This window comes from Mustela nivalis, assembly GCF_964662115.1.
Source record: "Mustela nivalis genome assembly, contig: HAP1_SCAFFOLD_1440, whole genome shotgun sequence".
NCBI lineage: Eukaryota > Metazoa > Chordata > Mammalia > Carnivora > Mustelidae > Mustela > Mustela nivalis.
The window spans coordinates 106,872-130,636 of NW_028135224.1; the positions used below are offsets into that span (position 1 = coordinate 106,872).

General features: G+C 43.9%; 1 long non-coding RNA gene across 5 annotated transcripts in view; it reads left to right on the top strand.

The window, feature by feature from the left end:
• Window positions 1–1,900, top strand: part of LOC309857849 — an 81,002-nt gene extending 79,102 nt beyond the window's left edge. For all 5 annotated transcript variants that reach the window (XR_014307938.1, XR_014307939.1, XR_014307940.1 and 2 more), the window contains 2 exons: window positions 269–418; window positions 1,211–1,900. This is a non-coding gene — a long non-coding RNA (uncharacterized lncRNA). The remainder of the gene's footprint in view (window positions 1–268; window positions 419–1,210) is intronic.
• The last annotated feature ends 21,865 nt before the right edge of the window (window positions 1,901–23,765 follow it).

Genomic DNA, 23,765 nt, shown 5'->3' on the forward strand with positions numbered 1-23,765 from the left:
TGCACCAACCCTGGCTAATCCCCACCTGGGAGAAAACCCTCTTCATACATTATAAAAGAGCTGGGGAGCATACTTCTCTACATATCACTCTGTGTTTAACATTTTACATTAGACCCATCGGTTCCTATGTCTCCCCTCTAAACCCCCAAACAAACTATGAACTTTTTGAAGAAAAGAGTCTTTCCTCGGTACCACAGTACCTGTTCCCATTATAATGCCTAAACCACAACATACCTAACTCACCAAATATCTATTGTTCACCTACTAGGTGATGGGAGCTCTTCTGGACACTTAGGACATTTCAATGATCAGAACAGACCCCAAAATTTCTGCCTACCTGGAACATGCCATCGATGAAAGACAAATAATAAACAAGAAGCATAGGAAATAAGTAAATTGAAAAGGAATATGGAATAAGGTAAGTGGATGAATGAATGAATAATAGAAGAGAGGATGGGTACCCAGACCTGCCTCTCTGATCCTTTCCAAAGGGATCATGATATTTTCAATCATAAACTTCACGCTGACACCACCATTTCCATACACTTAAATGTGATTTTAGCTGATGTTGCATCAGTCCTGTGGGGAAAGTAATTATAGAATCATCTTACCTATTTTGTGGAGAGGGAGACTGAGGATCAGAGATGCCAAGTGCTTGAATAGGGTTCAATCTAGAGAGTGAGGACCCCAAAGCATGGAGCTCAGATCTTGAGAGCAGGTCTTACAATGGATCTACCTCCCAGCCCTGTCCCCACCACCTCCCAGGCTCTTGCTCACCTGGCTGGATTTCCCGCTATCAAAGCTGAGGCCAAGTCCAGCTTTACTCTCAGGCATTTTCTGTGTGCTTCCCTGATGCAGTCTTTTTTTTTTTTTTTTAAAGATTTTATTTACCCATTTGACAGATCACAAGTAGGCAGAGAGGCAGGCAGAGAGAGAGGGGGAAAGCAGGCTCCCCGCTGAGCAGAGAACCCAATGTGGGGCTCGATCCCAGGATCCTGAAATCATGACCTGGGCCAAAGGCAGAGGCCTAAACCACTCACTGATGCACTCTTAACGTGCTTTCCGATCACCTGCGCTGTCTCTTCCTGGTATACATTTGACTATGTCAAGCAACAGATCAACAGCTTACGTATGTAAACCTCATCTGCTCCCCCAACCACCCATGCAAGTAGAAACAGCTGAGACGATTGTTACTTATTTCATTTTGCAGATGGGGAAACGGACCCACACTCAGGGAGATGAGGAGACTGGCCAGAGTTCAGGTAGATGCTGCGTGGCAGAGCTGTGATGGAATGCTACGCCCTTCTCCCACCTTGCTGAGTGCTCCCTTCCCTGAGCCCCACATCCAGCCTCCAGGTGCAGTGGATTTACTCCAAACATCTCATTCACTATCACCTCCCAATGGCTGCTCCCTTCCAGTGAGTCAGCGGCTGCCATCCAGGCTCCTCATCTTTATGTGGCTGAAATGTGTGGGATGTGTTCTTGTGTGGAAGCCTGTAAAATCTACTTATGGACCTAATGGCCAGTTTTCATGAGTGACAGACATACAGTGCTTTGACTACCCGGCCTAATGCATCTGTATCTGACATTTTAAATAGAACTCTCTCTCTCCCCTCCCTGTTCTTTTAGAGAGTAATTTGAGATAGCAGGTATTTTTAAATTTGTACATCTTTAATTATATCTATACAACTGTCAGAGATTAGTGATTTCCTCAATCTGGCTCTCCTTAAAGGAGAATTTGGAACCTATGTGACACCGAAAAGGGCTCCAAAGGATATGCTATCAGGAACAAAGACATTCGCAGGTAGGGCGCTTGGCTTTAGTCAAGTTTGAGTTCTCACTGCAGATTAAGTTTGTGCGACGTTTCTATGAATTATGAAAAAGCAGCATTCATGTGAATGGCAAACATAAATAGATGTAATCGTGTAAACCAATAAAAAAGCATGTGACAGATGGAGAGCGGGCTGTGTGTGGAAATACGTCCCTGCCCCCAGAGAAATAAGTAACAATAGGTTTCGGGCGGTATCCATGTATTTTGACTCCAGAAGAAAATCTCAGCCTCCCATGAAAGCAAGCTCAGTCTGGAAGCTTGAGGTCAGAGAGGACTTCAGGAAGAATTTTATCCGGCTCTCCTGCTTGATCCAGGATTTCTCCTGTGATAAAACTCAGTTAGCAAAGATTTCCTCGATGCCTGTGGGGCGCCAGGTATAAGGCAGGCCACGGGCACATGCTAGGCACAAGGCAGGCCTCCTAGAAATCAAAGGGCTCCCAATATTGGAGGAATAAGACACAAGCAAAGGAGAACATGCAGACCACGGGAGAAGAACACTGAGGGATATCTGCCTGCTGCTCTCTGATACAAGGGAAGGCAGAAAACGGGGCACAAGTCCCCCTTTTAACTAGGTATGTGATGCTAATTTCTCTTCATTTCCCAGTAAAATGGGATTAATACGATTTTCCCCTTTGTGGGTATTAAATAAAAGCTGGCTTCTGGTTCCTACAGCTGTCTCACTTCCACTGCTTCCTTATGAGAACCCTGCAGCTCCAGGACACTAACTTTCTCACCATTCTTCCAAAACACTACAATCTCTTATGCTTGAATACATGGAGCATCTCAGGTGTTGCCTGCATGTCTTCCTCTTGTTTAATAAACTCCTTTCAGGGGCGGCTGGGTGGCTCAGTGGGTTAAAGCCTCTGCCTTTGTCTCAGGTCATGATCCCATGGTCCTGGGATCGAGCCCTGCATCATCAGGCTCTCTGCTCAGTGGGAAGCCTGCTTCCTCTCTCTCTGCCTGCCTCTCTGCCTATCTGTGATTTCTGTCTGTCAAATAAATAAATAAAATCTATATAAAAAAATAAATAAACTCCTTTCAACTCGTATGATCTAGCTTGCATGGTACCTCTTCTGTGAAGCTTCCTCTAATCTCCTGGGCACATTTCTGGCTCTTCTAATCTTGGGCAAATATATCCACTGAAGGCCTGGTCACACTGGACTATAGTAGATTCCCCGTTTATCTTCATATCCAGTTCATGTCTCAAGAAATCTATCCTTCCATCCATTCATCTATCTATCTAATTAAATCCTCAGGGCCTGCCTAGTGACTGGCCTATTATAGATAGATACTCTAATAAACTGTTGTTCACAGGAATGAATAGTGAATGAAAAATGTTCAAATAAACAATGAGTAATATGTATCAATACCTTGTAAATGTTAATAAAATAAGCTTCTGCGGGCATATGATTTCAATGATCCCCCTAACCACACAAAGTAGACTTGTTCTAAAGTAAACTTAGGGCATGGGTACCAGCCCATGAGAGCTGTTGTCGGTCACATCACCATCAGCCCTTGAGATACTCGAGTGGGCTAAACAGTAGCCCTGAAAAGATACTGTTGTATCCTTATCCATGGATCCTGTGAGTATGGCCATATTTGGGGGGGGGGGAGATCTTTGAGACATAAATAAGTTAAGGAAAATCTAGTAACAAGCGTCCTTACAAGAGACACACAGAAGAGAATGCTATTTGAAGACAGAAAGACCCACACTCAGGGAGATGAGGAGACTGGCAGAGAGAGACGTGACCACAGACCAAAAGCACCAACTAGCAACCATGAGAAGCTGGAAGAGGAAAGACAAGGATTCTCCTCTGGAGCTTTCACAGGGGGAGCAGCCCTGCTGACCCACCTAAATTTTGGACTTTCAGAGAGAATGTGAGAACTGTGAGAGAGTGGATTTCTGGTTTTTGTTTTGTTTTGTTTTAAGATTTTATTTGTCAGAGACAGAAACAGCACAACCAGAGGGAGCAGCAGGACGAGAGAGAGCGGAGTCCCCACTGAGCAAGAAGCCAGACACACGACTCAATCTCAGGAGCCTGGGATCATGCCCTGAGCTGAAGGCAGATGTTACTACCTAAGCCACCCAGGCAACCTTCCGGTTTTGTTTTTGGTCACCAAGTTTGTGGTAATGTGTTATAGCACCCTCAGGAAACTAGTCCATGGAGGCACTCTAATGTCTCTCTCTATACACACACACACATATATATGTATATATATATCTTTATTAAGTTTACTTACTTTATTAAATGTGGGGCATCCTGCTAGGAGTTGAAAATTAAAAGGCCAGCTTCCTTCCTGACAGGGCCTTACTCTCTTCCTCAGTGACTTGGAATAAGAGTTACCACTCATTAAACACCTACAATGCGCCAAGCCCTCAGTTAGCTTCTATACACACATAACCTCTAAATCTAAAATCTCTTTCATAGGAGACTGAAGAGGCTCTGCAGGTTAAGAAGCTGGTCCAAAGTTCTAGTTCTCACATAATAGGGGAGCCAGTTTTCAAACAAAGGATCAGTCAAGGACCCATCAGACAAAGTGAGCCCTTGCCAGCTATTCCAAGAGGGAATTTAGTGCAGGGAACCCTTACAATGGTGTTGGAAGAGCTGAAAAGCCAGGGGAAAAGGAAGTGATCCAAGGATTAGTGAGTGCAGGAAGCTGCCACCAGCCCTGGGAACAGACCCACAAAAGGAGGAGGTGCAGTCCCCAGAGCAGAGAGACAGGACTGTGGAGAGGTGGCTGGAATGACGCAAGGTTGTCCTGGAGGGTTGCAGCCGTCAAGACAAGAGCCATCCTGCAGGACCTGGATCCCCAGGATGTAGCTACTGCCAGAACCACAACCAGAAGGAGAGGGAGGAAGAGAAGAGTCCCCCACATCCCCCTTTGTCCCACTTTTCCCAAGCCCTCCACAGTGCCTCCCACGGGCTGAGCCCTGCCTGATGCCCAATGTCAGGAGAGCCTAGGGGAGAATGGGATTGCAAGGCACAGCTCCCTGGGTAACAGAGGACACTCTGCCGTGTCCAGGTAGAGAATGACTCTGACAGCAACAGGCACAGAACCGGACCGGACTGAACGTTTTAGCCCTGTGTCTTGCTGAGCGGATCTGCTGTTGGCAGCTAGGGTCTAGTCTTGGAAGAGGCCGTCGCTCACCCTGTGACTACAGGCAACCCACACAGGTCCTGTTGTTCTGTTCTGGAAGAGCACCCAGGAGTTGTTGTGGCAGGCCCGCCTCCTCAGAGACCTCACTGGAGAGTCATGCCAAATGACATGCAGGGTGACAGGGTGACGAGGCCAGGGTGAACATCTGCTTACCTTGAGCCACAAGAACAGGCTTTCTTTCACTTGACAAAACAGTATGTCCACACTCACACCTGTCCTCCCTTCCTCTGGAATGTTCCCTTCAACCTCTTACCCTGAGATGCTTTGTGCCTCTGCCCCAGCTGCCCTGCCTAGCTCTTTTCTTTCCAAGCATATTTCCTGGGGTCTGGGGCCCCTAGGAGGATTTCACAGGAGGAAATGATGGCTGGTGGGGGAGGGGAAGGTGAAGGATGGACTGCGGTTGGTCAGTAATCCTCCCTAAATCATGTATGGCAAGATGTAGCAGACAATCATTTCTTGTGACTGAGACAAGGTCAAAGGATTAAGGGGGTTTGGGTAAAGAAGGGTTGGCATTTGGTCATGAGAATTATAAAAGTCAGTCTGCTGAAAAGAACAGCGTGCTAGGTGAAAGTCTGATAATATAGTCTAGAATCTCTTTGAAAAGCCTGAGTTTTTTCAAGGTGAAAGGCAAAAGACCAGAGCCCTGTGTGTCTAACCATGCAAATGGAGCTACAGAAGAGCCCCTCTCCAAACCTGTCCCCTTCCTCCTGTGCATGGCTCTGGGAGCTGGGGGGGGGGGCGGTCACTGCCTGAGCCCATTGAGCCTTCTCCTGATGGGGCTGGCATCACCTCTCATCTATGGAGCCCTGAGCCCAGACCTGGCTGTGCTCTGTTCACAGTATCAAATTATTCCTCATACAAACCCGTACAGCACAGAGAAGCATTTTCATTGTATAAATGAAGGCACTGAGATGTGGGTATGCAGCACTTTATTTAAAGTACTCCGTCAATAATAAAAGAACAACTACTTACTATGTGCCAGACACTGGGCTAAGTAAGCACTTAGCATAATGCTAGTTGGCATTAATACATGGGATGCCGGATGGCTGTTCCGTGGGGAGCTGCAGCAGGCTCTTCAGGATTCAATACCTAAAGGAGATCAGGATCAAAGACAGAGAGCATGACATGAAAGGCAGTCACCGGAGCCCTGCTTCTGTCCCGTGGATGTTTACTGCACCTTGGAGGCGGGCATGAGGGTGGGGCAGAGAGGACAACTGTTTTTCTGCCAAAGCAGATGCTTCGTGCTGTTACTGGGAAGTACTTCTTCTGCAGTACAATTATTTGTCAGTTTCCCAGATGATACTTAGGTCTCCAAACTATTTATGGAGTACCTGCTTGGTGGCAGGCATTTTGGACACTGGCAGTGTCTGAAAAGACCAAGTAGATCCCATCCCTACCTTCAGGATGCACCACCGGGTTTGAAGACAGATGTAGGGCTAAGGGAAGTAGAGCACAACAGAGGCCAGTGCCCAGAATCAGAACATCCCAGGAGAGGGCCGATCTATCCTTGTTCAGATGGGTCGAGGAAGACTTCCTGGAGGAAGTAACATCTAATCTTAATCTTCTTGGTGGTTGTGTCTGTTCAGACCACACTTCACTACTTTGCATAGTGATCCCCTCCCACTGCTCATAGCTTGGGCTCTAGCACCTACTGTCCGTCATAGGTCTCTAATTCTTGAACAGCCCACTGTCAGGGGGGATGAGCCTACAGATTTTCCCTGCCCAAGATCTGGAATGGGGACCCTGCAACTCAGTCTTCATTGAGATTTTGAATGCAGAAGCCAGTAAAGCTGGCCATGAGCAGCACAGTGACCAAGGTGAGCCTGACTGCAGAGAGGGAGAAACAAGAAGCCAGTCTGGAAAAAGCAAAGTAGCTCTGGAGAGATGAGAGGAAGATATGTGAGTGCCTGGCTTTTCAGAGCTCTGCTCAAGGCTCTCAGAATGCCCAGCCTTCCAGATTGCCTCTTTTATGAGTGGGGTCTGCTCCAAGCAACAAATTATTCTGGAGGAAGGCCAATGTGAAGGTTGAGCAGGGAAGCATAAAGTAGCACAGAATGCTTGAGGGCCAACGAGTAACACTGAGTGCTAAGCTGTAACCTTCCAGAAGGCATGAAAGGGGCAGGTGCAGTGCCCCCACTCATCCTCCATCACCTATAGCACAGAGCTAGGCAGGGGTGGATGCATGCACATGGGCTCATCCAGCCCACCTCCCATGAGCCTTAAGGTTCCAGGAACCAGCCATAATACATGGACTTTGGTTCTCCCATAGTCAGAAGGGCAGCAGCTAGTACAGTATGTCTAACACCATCTGGAGCCCTTATACAGATGACTACATCTCGTCTGCATTCTCACCCTTAGAGATCAGTCCCATCACTTCCATTCTACAGGTAAGGAAATGAAGACTTATAGGACTTGAAGTTCCCATGGTAACTGCCATTGATAAATGGTAGAGCTGTGATGGGTCAGTTTGGAATTCTGAAGACAGTGACACAATCACTAGGCTATGCTCCAAAGAATATGGGCCTTACTGGTCATTTTCATGGAATCTACTCAAATAAGACCCTATGCATGCTGGCCATCAGGAAGATGTTCCAGAAATGGCACTTTGGCCTTTCTCACATTGGTGGGGATGCAGCAGTATGAGGGGATGGACATTCCCCTTTTGCCTGTGACACAAAAAGAGGTGTGGGGATATCACCAGGTACAAAGAGGGCTTCCTTCTCAGGCTACCAACCCAACAGCTGCTTTCAATCCCCTCTTTTCAGGCCTCACAGGCTGTGAAAGGACAAAATGTTCTGAGGACTGCTGTATAAACTGGCCAGAGAATCCAGGGCTGCAATCTCAATCAGCACCTCCTTTAAACCCACATGTGTCCAATATGGGGTAACACGGGGGACGAATCTGAACTGCTCATCACACCACCTAACTGAAGAAGTCAGAAGGGCTGAATGACTTAGGTACCTTGACTATCAGTTTGGTGTGGAGTGTGTGTGGGGGGGGGGTTGGAATGAGAATGCATCTGGTAGACTTCTAGCTGCAAAGAAGGGAAAGAGCCCCAACTCCTGCACTCATAAATCCATTCCATGTCTACGGCAAGACTGTGTTTCCTACAGGCTGCTCCCAGCCAATGATGGAGCAGGCAGGGATACTCAAGTAGGCCTATTCCCAGGAGGTGGGGCCTCTTCTGATGCGTGACTCTGGCTCAAGGACTCCACAATGACCTTACTGAAGTCTGAGATGTTCCTTCTACTTTTCCTTCCTTCCTTCCTTCCTTCCTTCCTTCCTTCCTTCCTCCCTTCCTTCCTTCCTTCCCTCCCTCCCTCCCTCCCTCCCTCCTTCCCTCTTCCACTCAGGACCAAACCTGCACTCTGGTCTGATGGCTCCCCTAGCCTACTCTGGCTCCTTCCCCATGTCTTCTCATAGGCAAGACAAAGTCCTTTCATCTCTTCCTATCATCACCTCCTCTGTCTGACTGGAACCCCACCAACCCTGACAACCCTAACTGCTGCTGACTTTGGAGCCTGGTGAGCACAGGCTGAAAGGCAGACCTCCTGGTTCTGTTACAAGAGGAGACACAGGACACAGCAGGGATGTGGGGGGTGGGGAGCATATACTCAATATGGGCCTCCAGATGCAGACTTGACTCTGTTCATTTTCATCACCGAAGTTACTGGGTACCGCAGACATTTTCTGAAATATACCAACCTCTGCAGCAGCTGGTTTCAGAAGGATTTTAGAGATGATTTCCCCCATCGAGATGGATAATCCTTCAGCTCTGAAATGGAAGATCATAATGTTTTGCCAATCTACTCTGATCCCAGGGAAAATGGACCGGTAGAAGATGATTTTAAGGTTTACCGCCCCCTTCCCCACTTCTAACCCAATCTGTTAAAAATTAAAACTCAGTAAAGCATGGTGTGATGACTTTTCAATCTGTCATTCTTACAAAATAGAGATACTAAGCAGGCCCCAAGTTTTCTCACTGAAGATAAAGATAGAAGCTAGTGTGGTGGACAGAGTTCTCCATCAGAAGCTGGAGCTCCACCAGTCAGTCAAGTTTTGGGCCCTGGGAAAGCCGGCTCCCATGCATTTCAGTCTTCTCTTTTAGAAATCAACATCTTATTACCTTAAGTGAGTAACAGCACCGGAAACACATAGAACGGTGCCTGGTACATAGTAAGTGCTCAGTAAATATCAGCTATGACACCATTCTTAATAATAGTGCCATTATCATTGTTTTATCATGCAAATTAATTGAGGTAACAATATTTGGCGTTTTTTCAGGCCTTTGGTGAATGTTTATTTTATTTGAAACTAAACCAGGAGCTTCAATACTTTTTTAAAAAAGTGACTAATGAAAGTTTCCTCTTCAAGAGGAAGGGGTAGGGGGAAGGAGGAACAGAAGGAGTATCTAAGGAAGGTCTGGGATACAGTGTCTGTCTTCATTTCCTTTCAAGATCTTTATTGCATTTTTATTGGATTGCAAGCAGTTCTGATCCTTCTGATGGATATGTGTGCTGTGCTCTCAAGAAGATAAAAAGAGAGAGAAAGAGAGGAGCATAAAACTATGTACACAAAAGCAGTGATGGATGCCACGGACAGAAAATTTCCAGCGGACCTGGTCTATAAATTGTCATTTAAATTTGCAATTTAAAAACGCTGTATGACTTTTTGATTTAGCTGACTGTATATGAGAGACAAATACTGGAATCCTAATAAGCAATGTTTAAATGACAGCTCCAGTCTCCCAGACAGAGAGGGCAGCAGTAGAATTCTAAGAAGAGAAAACAAATCTACCAAGAATAGGAAAGATGACCAGAACTAAATAGTTGCACTAATCACTTGATGACAGATACCAGGAAAATGTATTTTTGGCTGCTTAAAATTCGAATCCTTAACAGACGGAGGATAGGCGATCAGCTGAAAACCCCTACAGTCGCTGTGATTGAGCTCCATCTTTACATTTCATCACATTAAAACAGATGAGCCAAAAAATCAAGGCACCAGGACAACATATTAAAGTTGATAAAGCTGAGGTTAAAAGAGGTGAACTGCAAGAATCACTGGCATCCAGAGGCATCCATTGGCAAATCTGATTTCAAGGCTTTCCTGGAGTGGCAGCCCCTGCTGGGGACACACCCGTAGAGGGGAGCCCACTCCCAAGGTCTCCTTTTCTTCTTGCTGTGGGGAAACAAGTTAGCATCATCCCTCAGCTACAAATATTGAAGACAAACATTTGCATCAGTCCAAGGGTGAAAAGAGAAAAATGAATCATCAACCACTGAAATCAATTCTGTGTGCCACAGCTCAAGTGAGATCTGACAAATTTAGGAATGAACCACTGAAAAAAACTCAACAATGACATAAGGGTCTGGAAGCAGGGCTTGTGAGTAAAAGCTCAGGGAAATGAGATCGCCTCCCTTATTATAATTTGATAATTGCACAATTTATAATGACATGAGAACAGCTTAGATGGTAAGGTTTAGTGGAAAAGTAATGCAGAATTAAATATCCAGTAGGATCGTTGTAGTAGAATGCATGTGTTTGCATGTTTGTGTACACACACTCATGTGCATAAAAAACAAAGTAAATAAAAGATTGAAAGAAAATATGCCTGAATGTTAACAGTTCTTGCTCAGAGCCAGGGTATGACTTCAGAAACCCCCACACAGTGCTTCAAGCAGCCATTAAATCGCAAATGACACAAAAATCTATTTGTAATCTATAACTTTGAGAGCAGGAGAAGAAGCTAGAGTAATCATTACTTTAAAACATCAAAGGAAAACTAATGAAATATAAATTCTAGAAAAATGCAGGCCAAAGGCCAAAGAATTACCTATCTAATATAGGCTACTCGATTATTCTACAAATGCTTAATGAACACATTAAGCACATATGTTCCTGATCCTACATGTAATAGGAAATGAATAAAATATGTGTACAACTTGAGAGGCCTTTTACTCTAGAAGTCAAGTCAGGGGGAGCCTGTAGCTAGCCCAGCAAGATTTCTGATCTGTTGATCTTCCTTTAACTAGAGGACAATGTAGGATTTATTTTCCACAACTAGGGATTTAAATCTAATGGGTAGACAGTGTCTATAATAATAGAAGACATTTCACAAAGCACCCATTGAACTGAAAAAAGTAATAAATCTGCACTCCAAGAATCTTTATTTAAATGGCACAACCTCCAGGAGGCCCTTGGGTGGTTGCTTATCTCTGCTCTGGGATTTCAACTTACTGTAATGAACTCTAATTGCTTCTTAGTTGTCTGTCTTTGGGAGAGATCTCAAGTTCCCTAAGCCCAGGACTTGTTTATAATCTTCTGTGGCCAACACTCTGCCTGGTTTTGGAAAACACTCAAACACTCAAAAATGGAATGAAGGAAAGAAGGAGGGAAAGAGGGAAGGAGGAAAGGCAGGAAGACTCGCATCTCTTCAACATCTACCCTGTGCCAGGGCCTGCAGTACGCACTTCACATACACATTCGGTTGTTTCTATTTCTATTATTCTGAACTCCAACCAGGAGCTTATTTATTGAAAACTACCATGGTCTGCAAAGCATATAGACTTTGAAATTAAACTGTTCAGGTTCAAATCTGCACTCTGCTGGTTTCTAGCCTCAGGGAGGCTGGTGAATCTCTATGACTCCAGGTTTCCACATAAGCATGTGAAATGTGAAAATAAAGTAAGATTAAATATTTAAAATGCCTGTCTTCTCCTCCTTATGGAAATGGCTTTATTTCCTACAAATGTGTATTGCATACCTCCTACTCTTGATTCATAGCTTTGGGCCTGACCAAAAGCCACTGGGTACTTGGCTAAGATAGCAGGAACAAGTCCTACAGAGCCTCACGAAGCAAGGGCTAAAAGCGACCTTAGCGAGTTGCACATTTCCCACCTGCTATCAAGCATAACACTACCTTTCATAAGTCCAACGTGATCCAGCACTCACAGTTATCCATCACAGCTTCAGCCCAATGTCCAATGTCTTTAGCACATGCTTCCATATCGCTGTTAATAAGGGATACGGGGATGATCATTTTCCCAATGATAGGGGTCCTGATCCTTTTTAGGATCACATAATAAGAACATTTTTCATTGTTGGAGATAATTCCCCTTCCCGTGCACATTTGTCAAAGACAGTTTCCAACAGTCCCATACATCATCCTGAAATACATGATAAGATTCAGGTCTGCTATTCATCATCTGCTGGGCTCCTTCCAGTGTAGAGAGTTCCTGTGTGGCTTTTCCTGCCTCTGGTTTAATAATCGGAATGCAAGCTCTCCCTAGAGCGGTATCACCAGTCAGGGGAACCAAAAAACTCAAGTGATGACAGTCCCCAATCCAAGGGAAGTGAATCTACAATGATGATATATAAATTCTTTCTTTGTAAAAAATAGTAAATTGCAAATCTTTCTGCCACATACCAACAGGACACAGACTCCCAGGAACTGAGCTTTTCACTGAGGTTTTATTTGACAACCACTGCTGGGAAACAGCGAATATGGCATATGGCATAAAGGGTCTGGGCTTTGGATCACTGAGAGCAAAGTTTAAAAACTCATGTGATGGGTGACCTTGGACATATTCTGAACTAAGTTGAGTATGTTTCCTCATCTTGTAAAATAGGAGTTTTACCGACCTCATCAACTCTTTGTTGACCGTACTTTCTGTTTGCACTGAGTAGTTGGGCAATTAATGTCATTTCCCATCTTGCACACTAACAACTCTTCAGTAAATTCTCATCCCAGCTCTGAGAGGGCACAACGATGCCCAAGACAACAGTCCCTCCCATCACGTCTCTACTTAACAACACAATCCAGTAAGGAAGAGAGGTATTTAAGTGCATTTCGGGTTGATGGAAGAAAGACAGAAAGGCTTTCTCTGGGTGAAAAATTTTGTAAAAAGCCAACATGCTGAAAATCATAGGAGGAATGAAGGCTTCATGGGGAAAGAGAATGCTGAGAAAGAGCTTCATGGACGTGCTCTCTGAGCTGGGTCTCAGAGGATGAGGCAGGCCTTGGCAGTGAGCTAAGAGATTAGGGTGATTCCCCCCCCCCCCCAGGGAGAGAGAAGAAAATGAGCTGGAAAAAACTCATGCATGTGCAGGAAGGGCCAACCAAGTCAATGTGTTCAGAAGGTCCACATGCACAAAAGGCACATGTGATGCCTGTTGGATGCATGAGAGAGGCAAAACTACAGGTCTCTTCAGAGTATAAGGTCAGGAGTAATGCCATGAACTCTGTCCTGCCTCCTTAATTTCCATTTCCTTCTCTGTAAACTTGGAGTTTTAAATAGAGGAGCTCCCTCAGGGTCTTGTTCAGGAGAAAATACATGTAAGCGTTCAAATGCAATGCCTGACAATTTCTAACTGCGGACAGGCAGTAGCTACCTTCCTCACCAGCGTTGTCATGATTATTTCTGATGCAGGGAAGCCCACTGGGAGGTGAAATGGGTTAATGGGACAACTCATCGATTTGGAGGCATTTGCAAAATTGGAGTGCTTGTTCCCAATTATGAGCTAGAATTGCATTCTAATGAATGCACACAAAGTCCCTCAAGTTCACCTAGTCTTTACCTTTTTATATCTGGAAAACACAGAATAACTGGCATTCTCCTTAGAAAGGGAAATGTTCCTAGTCAATCACCGGGAACCCTTGTGTATGGCAACCTCCCACCTGCCAGAGGAGGGGAGTGAAGACCTTCCTCTGCCTTTCCAACTCCCCTCCTTATTGTATCACATATTCTGCCTTTCCTCTACCTTTCCAACTCCCCTCCTTATTGTATCACATATTCTGCCCTCCTTCCTTCCTCTCGGTATGGCCATGGCAACCTAAGAGTGTTTCTGCTGGACTCTGCCAGATGATGTCTTTCAGTGTAAGCCTTACTGATATTTGCTAAGAAGACACATTGTTCAGTAGGGAGTAGCTTAGTCTAGTGTGAAGCATGTAGACAGGACCTGGGATCAGAGCGAACTAGCCACAAATGGGTTTCTTTACCTCCTCGTTGCATGGACTTCAGGCAAGCTGTTCATCTCTCTGAGCCTCAGTCACCTCTCCTCTAACATGGGGACACTTGTCCAAAGATTGTTTTCAAGCTTAAATGAAACAACATTTCACCCCCAGCAAACTTCTCCTCTGTATTTTTTTTTTTTTAACATCTAATGCAAGCTTTATTGGCAGAATTTTCAGGGGAGTATTTTTCAAATTGTATAAATAATATGTGATATTTCCTTCCATTCTGCATTTTAAAACTCTGTATCAGGAATATATAATTGTTCTTTTAAAATTAATTTATTTATTTTCAGCATAACAGTATTCATTATTTTTTCACCACACCCAGTGCTCCATGCAATCCGTGCCCTCTATAATACCCACCACCTGGTACCCCAACGTCCCACCCCCCCACCACTTCAAACCCCTCAGATTGTTTTTCAGAGTCCATAGTCTCTCATGATTCACTTCCCCTTCCAATTTATCCCAACTTCCTTCTCCTCTCTAACTCCCCATGTCCTCCATGCTTTTTGTTATGCTCCACAAATAAGTGAAACCATAAGATAATTGACTCTCTCTGCTTGACTTATTTCACTCAGCATAATCTCTTCGAGTCCCGTCCATGTTGCTACAAAAGTTGGGTATTCATCCTTTTCTCTGTCTTTTATCTCCATGTACTCTCTTGATGGGTTGTGCAGAATTGTTCAATCCTGCAACATACGCACTCTGACCAACCCAGAGGCTTTACAGAAATAGGAGGGGGTTGCTGAAATCCTAGCACACCTTGGAACATCGTCTGTTCACTCAGCAAACCATGCGGATAAGAAAACCCCAAGCTCCAGGGCATGTGCTGATTATCTGCAAAGATGAACAATCTCCAGCTCCACATGTGCCCTTACCTGACTCACGGGACTTGGAGGGATAATGTAAAGGGCTTTGTTCTTCCCAACATCAAAATTCAAGCCCAGCCATGGCCAAGGGCAGCATACTGAGCTTAATGAAGCAGTGGGATGAACTAATATGGCAAATCGTATAGCTTTACTACCAATATGGCTCACATCACACTAAATTATGGCACCAGACGTGACAGGACACACATCACAAAAGGAGAAGTAGTTCACAGAGTGGTAGGAATTTTCAAGGCGACATAATAAGAATCTCAAGAGCCAGCACTTCCGGGATATGCTTGTGTTTTGTCATTTTCTTTCTCCTTGTGCAGATCATCCCCCTAACCCAGCCCCACCACGTGATCACCAATTCAACATGTACTCACCATGTTCTGAGTGCTGTGCTAGGAACTCAGGGCTAATGGTAGAGACAGAAAAATAAGCCAAAACTGATAGGAGAACCATGGCAAGTGTGGTGATTTGAGTACGTGCAGGGTGCTAGGGAATCCTTCACAAATCCAGCTGAAGGAGGCTTATCTCTGTCATAAATTCATTCATTCACCTGCTTATTCATTCGCCCACATTGCTGCATACCTACATCTCTCAGCACCGTGCTCAGTGGTAGAAGTGACATGGTTATTAACAAGACAGGCACGGTCCCTGCTGTCACAGGGCTCCCAGCCTAATGAGTGACATAGAGGAACAAAAAGACGACTAAAAATATTTAACAGTGAGCAACATGAGACATCTGAGAGCACACAAAAGAGTCATGACCTGCAGCTGGGGGTCAGGGGTGTGGGCTATAATGGGACTCCAAAACATTTCCGAGGACAGTAATACTGAACTTGAAACTAAAGGATATGTGGAGTAAGCTCTGAAAAGAAATAAAGGAAAATGTATTCTTTGGAGAAGAAACAGGACTTGCAAAATCCCTAATAAGAACAATCGTATGGTATGATCAGGGAACTGAAATTAATTCAGTTGTGCCATAGAATGGACTATTACTGCAGAACAGCATGGAGAGATGTGACCAGAGAGATAAGGAGGCATCAGACCAGGTGTGGCCTCTGGGACACCATGAGAAGCAGTGTGGATGTCACCCTGGGGGCACTCGGAGCTGCTCACTGAAGGGTCTGAAGCAGAGGGGAGACGTGATCAGATCTCCAAGTGTCCCGAACAGCTTGGAGATGAAAAAGACTGAAAACCTGAGAATCCCTTAGGAGGGGCGTGAGAACAATCCAGATGGCAGGTGAAGGCAGCCTGGACTGTCCTTGGGAGAGGAGATGTGAGGAGAGAGAGCATGGACAGCTTTGGAAGGCATTTGGGAGGTCATAGGGGCTGGCAGTCAGCGATTAATTGAGAATCTTATGAAGCCCAAAACGTCAAGTATCGTGGCTCAGAGAAATGGTTGTTGGGTCCTGACCATGAGTTGGCCAAGTGAATAGACAGGGTGAGAAAGATGACCCAGGTAGAAGTAGCTGACACACAGATGTCACAGAGGTGAGTTCTGGAAACTGAAGCCTGGTGTGGCTCCGGGTAAGGAAGGCCAAGTGACAAAGACATGGGGACCAAAACTCAGAGGGCTTGCTTGGGGGGTTATCCTCTTTGGTATGCTGCTGGGGTTATACAACACATTCAGGGAAGAAAGGGATGTGAAGGAGGGCTTGGAGAAAGCCTGACTTCTTATAAAGGAACCAGTTAAAGTGAAGCCCAGAACTAAGTCACCAATAAAACCTGAAATGAGTTTATCTTCAGGGAATGGCTACAGTGAGTGATGTGTCCTAAAATAAATTCAAGACCATGTGCTCGAAGAGAGTACAGAATTCTCTCCCCACCACACATCATATGATCTGACAGCCTGTCCTACAATAAAGGACTGGACTTCTTGACCCAAAACAGTATTTCCTCCCTCCAAGCCCTTCAGCCCCAGAGCTTTATGGATCAACCTCAGAGAAACTGATGTCATCATGTAATTAAATCCTGGATTTTGAATTTCCAAAGCTTGCAAATCACAGAGTCAGGAGAGAACAATTAGCATACCAAGATCCAAACCCTGCCAAGAGAGAATGGTGCCATAAATCTGTGATGTGCCTCATCGGTTTCTGTGCCTCACCTGCCAAAAAGAATGCAGCCCCCCTGTAATTCTGTCGGAACCACCAGCCTCCAGCATCAAGGCACAGGGCAAACCCAGAACATGTTTTCAGGGAAGACCACACAGACGTTAATGTCTGGCAGACCTAGGGCTTTCCAGCTTATGCAGACAAATCACATGACCCAGAGCAAGTCTCTTGATCTTTCTGAATGTTATTTTCTCATGTGTTCCATGGGGCGATGTAAGATTTGGGCTCCTTGTGGACAATTTATCTAAAATGGTTTGCACACAGGAAGCACAATACAAATGATAGCTATTAATAAACATATATAGCTTAACAACACAGTCCATTCTCCTTTGTATTTCCTGTCTGCCTTGCCCATTATTCTTGAAACAAGCATCCCTTGGAAGATGAACCAGTTCCTTCTTCTCAGGGATGCCCCCAGGTGCCTCTGGAGGAAAGGGCACCTTATACTATTCACTGATGTCGTACAGCACTAAGAGACATGCTGCCTCTCGGGGCTTAGTGAGGAGCTGGAGGGAAAGGGAAAGTTCCTCATCCTGGGTCTATGTACAGAGAATCGTGCTGGGTGTTGTAGGTCTAGTCACTCACGTAATCTCCATGACAACAATTTGCGATAGGTGCTCTTGTCCCTGTTTTATGGATGAAGAAGCTGAGCCTTAGAAAGTTAGAGTAGCTAGCCTGAGACATTCAAGCAGACGTCGTGTCAAGTCTTAAATCAAACTTAAGTTCATCTGCTTCTAAGGCATGACCTCTTCCAGGAGTCTTCAGTGTAAAGAAGAGGGAGCAAACACACCAAAAGGGCAATCCCAAGTAGGTTAAGTTGTCTGTAGTCTGAGGAGCTGGAGGAGCACCAAGCATGGGAGCCATTCCTGGCCTCCAGCCCTGACTCTGCCACTATCCAAAGAAGTGACCAGTGGCAAGTCTTTCTTTCGAGAAGCTCATCTGTGAGCAAGAGGCTCCAGCTAGCCTCCAAATGTAAATTCCTTAGAACCCTTTCTGTTTCTCCATTTCTAGAGAACTTACTCTAGAAAGTAAGTGTTTATGAAGATGTGTTTATGAAGTGTGTTTATGAAGATGAAAACTCACTTGCTTTTAAGTCAGAAAAGCCATGAAAAGAATTTAAGAGTATTTTTATTATGAGGAATGTGCCATATTTTAAGGAACAAATATGAGTGTGGGGTAAAAATAAAATATTAACTTTTGAGTAGTAATAGGATGAGAATGAGTCAAAGTTGCAAAGCGGAGAACAGGTCTTTTCAAGGAAGGATGAGACTATAAAAAATCAGACGGGCCTCCTGAGGTGGAAGGTCTTCAACTACATGAGGTGCCTGCAGTCAGGGTCTCCTTTCCAGAAACTTCTCTCTCCCCAGAGAACACTGACTTCTGGAAGGGCTCACACCGGAGCTGGATAAATCCTTGTGGACAAAGGACTTCATTCATTCGTTAAGGCTTCCTCTAGGTTTCAGATTTGGTCACCCAGATCTAATTTGCGCCTCTGGTGCCTGAGGAAACAGAAGTTGGAAAAGCGGAAGTGGCCTGAGGTAGGAGCCCGGGGCTAAGGTCTTGACAGATGGCAGGCAGCCTCACTGTAGGGCAAGAGCAGCAGGCAGAGGCAGGGAAACAGCAGCTCTGCACCACAGGTGTCATAAGAATTTTTTTAATTAATTACCCCAGTCCCAAGGATCCAATCAGATGATGAATGTGATGGCACTTTACAAGCTCCTCAGGGGTAAACCCTAGTTAATAGGATAGTTCCCAGGGCTAACTGACCAAGTGAAGGATGAGAACCCCAATGGCATTACTAAAACACTTCCTTAACCAAAACTAACAAAAATTTTTAAGACATCTCCCTATAGGGATGCCTGGATGGTTCAGTCAGATAAGCGGCTGCCTTTGGCTCAGGTCATGATCCTAGGGTCCTAGAATCGAGTCCTGAATAGGGCTTCCTGCTCAGTGGAGGGCCTGCTTCTCTCTCTGCTTGCCACTCCCCCTGCTTGCTCGCTCTCTCTCTCTCTCCCTGAAATGAATAAATAAAATTTTAAAATAAAAAGATTTAAAAAAAAAAGATGAAGAAGAAGAAAAAAAGAAACTTCTAAATAGTTCACACAGCTACTAAGGCACACAGCCAGGGTTAAAACTCAGCTTGCTGGGGCTCCAAAGTAAATGCATGTGCCATAAGACCACCAACTTCTCCTAGACCCATCAGGGCTCTGATGCTCGGGGCTGGATCTTTTAGGGAGCAAGTAAGGTAGCATTTTATTGTCATTATTGTTTTGCTAACTAATGATCCTTGGACATAACTCTAATATATGGAAAGTGAGTAAGTTTATTTGTAGGTGTTTCTAGAAGATCAGGAAACAGTGCTGAACTGTGATCTTAGAAGGAAAAGGGCAGAAAAACTAATGCTAAGCAGGTAGCTGTCACGCTGTGGCTCCCACGCTGAACCTTCACCCACAATGCTCCCTGCCCCGCCTTCTGGTAAGTATTATTTGCACACATGCACACACACACACTCATTGAGACAGGGTTCTAAGAGGCCAGCTCTGGTTACACAGTAAGAGGGAAAATAATTAGAATTCAAAACCAGGTCTGGCTCCAAAGTGAGTGCTCTTTCTACCACCCTTGGCTGCTAGGTGGTGCTGACTGAAATCCCTGGGCACTGTCCCCAAAGACTCCTGCACCTGCTCACCTGGGACCCTTCCTCTCTCACAGTCTTCCACTGGGTGGCCTGGTGCCGGGTTTATAAATAACCAAAATCACAGCAGATGTTCTCCCCCTTTGATGGCAGGTAACTTGACCTGAAAATCTACATTCCCATCCTCCATCAACTCCACTCCTGGAATAGGCACTATTGGACAAGCTGCATGTGTAGTAACACAATCCAATAAAAATGAAATGAAGAAAACAACTTTATTTCTTACTACGTTCAAGTCTTCCTTATTTGAATTGTGAATACTCCAGTTATGTCTCCTAAAGGGTCTGTCTAGAAATGCATTTTATGGTGAAATATGCCCCTGGGTGACTTGTGTTGGAAACTCTCTGACTTCCTTTCAATAGCCTGGGTTAAAGAAGCGGGTGATACGTTTTGTGAGAAATTCTAAAGGGCCTCTAAACTTTTCTTTATGCCACTCTCAATCTTGATAAATGACCTGTACTGTCAGGTATTCTCTTCTAGGAAATAAAATATCTGCCCCAGGAACCATCTAAATCTTGCCAAAGGGGCAAAAACACCCCCTCTAGTCTATAATATCATGTAATAATATGAGAAATGTACTTATGATATAATGTCAAATAACAAAGCAGGATATGAAACTGTACGAATTAGTTTGATCTCAAACACATATCCTGAAAACAGTCCAGAGCAATTATTTTTTTTTTAATTTTATTTATTTATTTGACAGAGAGAAATCACAAGTAGATGGAGAGGCAGGCAGAGAGAGAGAGAGAGAGAGAGAGGGAAGCAGGCTCCCTGCTGAGCAGAGAGCCCGATGCGGGATTCGATCCCAGGACCCTGAGATCATGACCTGAGCCGAAGGCAGCAGCTTAACCCACTGAGCCACCCAGGCGCCCCAAGAGCAATTATTTTTGAATAATGGGATTAGGCATGCTTAATTTTCTGTTTTAATTTTCAGTTAAGAGAATATATGCCTTCTAAAAAGATTTTCTTCTTAAAAAAGAAAATCATTTTTTCAGAAAAGGGCTTAAATATCATTCAGTATTTCCTGAGCACCAAAAAAAATCACTGTATGAAATTAAAAACTTTAACAAATACCAGGCACAAAGGTTCTTAGAAAAGAAAATTATATGCCAATCGTGCTGATGAATATAGTTATCAAAATCCTAAGTAAAATATCAAAAAATCAAATCCATATATAGAAAATAATATATCATGAAAGAGTAATATTTACCTTAGAAATGGAGTTTAGAAAAATCTATCAGTAAAATCCACTGCAATATAAACTGAGAGGAAAAATATGTATAATCATTGAAATAAATATAGAAAGAGCATATGACAAAATTCAATGTCCAAATTCAGGATTTATTAAAAAGCAACAACACTTCCAAAACAATAAATGAAGAAAAAAAAAGATATAGTAAAAATTTTAATATCACAGTTACAGGAAACTTAGAAGCACTTCCATTAATTGAAGATCAAGTTAAGAATACCTCCTATTACTAAATATTGTACTGACAGACCCAGCCAATGCAATAAGACAAGAAAAACAATTACTTAAGGATCAGAGAGGAAGACATAAACCTACTCATGAGGTTCTATGTTGCTTCCATAGGAAATCAAAGAGGAATTGGAAGAATTAGTAACAAACTTTAGTAATGTTATTATATTCAAGATTCAAGATCAATAAATAAACTGTTAACATTTCCTTTTAAAATTCTACATATTTTGGCTCAGTCAGCAACATTTGCTTAATGGAATACTTACTGTTCCACAGGGAAGACTGTAGAGTAAGAAATAAATTAATCCTCTTATGAGCACATTCTCTCCCTTTTTGAATGTAGGTATGTGCTTTCATAATGCCTTGAGCCAGAGAAGTCTATCAAGAATGCATATTGTTTATCACTACTACATAGCTAAGAACAATTGTAAAATCTTACTTTGGGACAAATCAGCTATACACTTTTTAAGATCCCCTTGGTTCTAGAATGGGTAAGAGAAAACAGTATAATGCTGATGATGAAAATGAAGAAGAGGAGGAGAAAAGCACAGAGCGGCACCTGGGTGGGTTGGCTTAGACGGTTAAGTGGAGCCTTTGGCAGGGTCCGGAGATCAAGTCCTGCATTGGGCTGCCTGCTCATCAGGGAGTCTAATTCTCCTTCTCCCTCCCCCCAACTTGTGGTCTCTCTCTCTCTCTCTCTCTCTAGCTCAAATAAATAAATAGACTCTTTAAAAAAAAGAAGAGTACAGAAATGGGAGAAAAGAAAGAGAAAGGAAGAGTGGAGGGAAATAGAGATGACAGGAAGAAAGGAGATAAGAAGTAGTAAGGAGAGATGGATAAGGAGAAAAGGGAAGGAAAAAGAGAAAAGGAAAAAGAAAAACACACAAAAAGGCTCTTTGTTGGGGCACTTGTGTGGCTCAAGCATCAATCTTTTTATTTTTTTTAAAGATTTTATTTATTTATTTGACAGACAGAAATCACAAGTAGGCAGAGAGGCAGGCAGAGAGAGAGAGAGAGGAGAAAGCAGGCTCCCTGCTGAGCAGAGAGCCCAATGCGGGGCTCAATCCCAGGACCCTTGGATCATGACCTGAGTCGAAGGCAGAGGCTTTAACCCACTGAGCCACCCAGGCATCCCTCAAACATCAATCTTCACCTCAGGTCACGATCCCAGGGTCCTGATATCAAGCCCCGAGTCAGGCTCCCTTCTCAGGGGGAAGCCTGCTTTTCCCTCTCCCTCTCTCTCTCCCCCTGTTGGTGCTTGCTCCCCCTCCACTCTCTCTCTCTCTGTGAAATTAATGAATAAAATCATTTTTAAAAAGGCTCTTTGTTGATCCCTTAATAAATGCCAAGTACTATACTAAGTATTTAATCTGTCTTATATCAATTATTCTTCATAGTAAACCTCTGAACTTTAATATAATATCCTTACTTATAGGAGAAAAAACAGATGCTCAGAGAGGTTAAGTAACATTCTAAGGTCACACAATTAAGAGCGGGCATAGCTAGAATTTGAATCTAGGTCTCCCTGTCCAGACTCCATGGTCCTGGCCACTCACTAGGAGATATTCCTTGCATTATGTATCGTGCTGATTTTAGAGTCCTGTAAGACATGAAGATGAGGAGGTTCTAAAAAATCACCTTCATATTCCCATCCCAAATCTTCAACTAAGCCAATGTTCTGAAAACCTGAATCCTCATTTTAGAATGCTCCTGATTCTGGATGTTAAAATTAAGAATGAAAAGATATTCAGTAAGATACAATTTTTAATGCATTAAGCATTCAAGAGCACAAGTTTAGTGGAAAGGTTAAATCTGAAGCAAAAATATAACTTGTCAGTTTTCACTGAAAAAGCATTTGAATTCTAGTGCATTATCATGCTCTGCAATCTTTCTTCCCCATGTAGCAGTTCTCCCAAGACCTGCTCTCTGACTGACTTGCTTTGCTTGTATTATTCTTAGACCATGATGCATGAAATACAAGGTTTACATTAAGTTTTAGCAAATAAAATAGAGTGCTTCCAAAATGTTTGTGTTTCAAATAAACATCCAAAACAACATTTACCATCCTTCCTGAGGTTGTGGCTGTCTGGGAGCTGCCTGTGTTTTACATTTATGTCCCTTGTTTCCTATAGAGTGTCAGACTAATGACATCATGAAACATGACGGGGCAGGCACAGCAGTGTCTCAAACGAATCACTGCCTATACAAACTACTGAGTGCATCCTGGTTTGCAAGACCATAATGACAGATTTCAAGACCTGAAAGAGAAGTCTGTTAATCCTCCTCCGTGCACCTCAGAAGATGAGGGAGAGAAAGCCAACACACAGCACGAAGTTGCTTATGCCTAATTGCAACCTGGAGAGAAATATCCTGAAAGGCATGGTCATAAAGCCATGGGACCCAATTCTCCAGAAAACATGGAGAGGGTGAGAGTTACCTCATTATCATATTACACATGCCAGTCATCATTAGCAGGTATCTATGTGCCTGCTCGGGGTCAAGCACATTCCAAGTGTTGAAATTGAGAGGTGAATGAGAGGTCCGGCTCTGCAGGAATGCTTGGTCCAGCAGATAAACAAAAACACGGGAAATTTTGAATAA